This window comes from Eriocheir sinensis, chromosome 65, assembly GCF_024679095.1.
Source record: "Eriocheir sinensis breed Jianghai 21 chromosome 65, ASM2467909v1, whole genome shotgun sequence".
In the NCBI taxonomy this organism is placed as follows: domain Eukaryota; kingdom Metazoa; phylum Arthropoda; class Malacostraca; order Decapoda; family Varunidae; genus Eriocheir; species Eriocheir sinensis.
The window spans coordinates 2144605-2147010 of NC_066573.1; positions in this window are offsets into that span (position 1 = coordinate 2144605).

Below are 2406 nucleotides of genomic sequence, written 5' to 3' on the forward strand. Positions count from 1 at the left end.
TATGGTGTTGTGGGGACCGAATGGATGTCAGCACTGGTGGATGGCTGAGATTGGGGTTGCGTTGGGACTGGTAGGTGAGGGTTGGATGAGATGATGTAAGCTTCGTTTGGCTTTGGTGTGATTGCGATAGATTAGGTGGTCGTGTGAGGTTTGTGTTGGGTTTGGTTGGTCTACTTTTGGGGAGGATGAGTTAGTTTTGGTTGGTCTGTTTGTGGGAGCGATGGGTTAGAGTCCAGTAGTTCCCAACCAGGAGTCCATGGAAGAGTTTCAAGTGGGCCATAGAGATTCTAATTATTTTAAAATTTATTTCACTGGAATTAGGAGACATACGGCTCGGCATAAAATTCATACTATTGTGAAACCAAATTGTCGAGTCCGTTTTGGCGTTGGCTCCCGCGGGTCCATTTCTCCCCTCTGCTCTGCCACACAGTCCCAACACCTATTTTTTCCTCTCATATGTTACCTATAGCTTACATATGAGAGGAAGAGACAGGTGTTGGGACTGTGTGGCAGAGCAGAGGGGAGGAAAGGACCCGCGGGAGCCAACGCCAGACCGGCCTCGACATATTTGGAGGACTTCAGGTACTGTACACAATTCTTAAAACTGAATGCTTAAATGCTGGAATTGCTCTACATTAGCTAACGCTGCCAGGGGTGTCAAACTCAGGGCCCACGTGACAGGGGTCCACATGTAAAAAAGTGACTGGAAAAGGGGAAACGGGACCAAAAAGATTCTTTGGTATTATTGTTGATTTGGTTTTTATTGGTTTTTATAGTTATTATTATTATTATTATTATTATTATTATTATTATTATTATTATTATTATTATTATTAGTTATTATTATTATTATTATTATTATTATTATTATTATTATTATTATTATTATTATTATTATTATTATTATTATTATTATTATTATTATTATTATTATTATTATTATTATTATTATTGGGATTACCATTATGTTAGATTAGGCTTATTTTTATTATTATTATTATTATTATTATTATTATTATTATGGGTTATTTTTATTATAGTGCGTCATTAATACTATTCTTATTATTAGTTATTATTATTATTATTATTATTATTATTATTATTTTTATTTTATGTTATTATTATTATTATTATTATTATTATTATTATTATTATTATTATTATTATTATTATTATTATTATTATTATTATTATTATTATTATTTTTATTTTTATTATATATTATTATTATTATTATTATTATTATTATTATTATTATTATTATTATTATTATTATTATTATTATTATTATTATTATTATTATTATTATTATTATTATTATTATTATCATCATCATCATCATAATCATCGTCATTATCATAACTGTTACGTTCATTATAGACGGTGAGAAGAGCCGGAGTTGGAGTGAAGGGACATATGTTTCTAAATCGTCAGCTGTTCACCTGCTGACATTGGCTGAGAACATTACTACCACCATGGCTATCATAAATTGATAACTACAACTGAAATAAAAATCAACATAGACTCGTAGCGACAACTTTAAAATATTTTGTAGTTATTTACTTGTGAAGGGAAGTAGTCAGACTCTCTCTCTCTCTCTCTCTCTCTCTCTCTCTCTCTCTCTCTCTCTCTCTCTCTCTCTCTCTCTGTATACTAACGTGAAACTGCTTCCTTTTAAGCTAGTTTGCTTTAATTTTGATGTAGGGGAAAGAATTTAAAGGGAAGTTTATAATAGAAGCGCTGATTTTAGCTTTTCCATCTTTGAATAAGATTAAGTTTTGTGATGAAGAAATAGTTATCTATTTGTTGCTCTCAAGCTAAGGGAGGACGGTGAGCAAAGTGGAGGGAATCAAAGTATCCTTTTTAGCTGAAGGCTTTGGGAGAAGGAGAGAACATTTGCTGGTTGAAGGGAGGAGGAATTGTCTCTAATCAATTTTGTTACGAAGTTGATGCGAGAGATTATATGGGTAAGGGATGGGGAGGGTAAGACTGGAATTTTTAAATGTAATGTGTTAATGGGAGTGACTTTGTTCGCTTGGGTGGAGGAACTGTGTCCCTTTTAACTTTTTAGGTTACGCGAAGAGTCCAACTAAAGAACCCTGAAATGTTTTAACTGGGTCACCGGATTTGTAGGGACTGGTGCGACACACTTTCCTCCTCCTCCTCCTCCTCCTCCTCCTTCTCTTTCTTCTCCTCCCCCTCCTCCTCCTCCTATTCCTATGTATTCCTCCTCCTCACCTTTATCTTTCTCTTCTTTCTTGCTCCTTTCCCCGTCGGTGTGGGAATTAGCGAAACAGGGCATAAAAGTCGTAAAAGAGAGAGAGAGAGAGAGAGAGAGAGAGAGAGAGAGAGAGAGAGAGAGAGAGACTTGAAACACTTGAAACACTTGAAACACTTTATTATGCC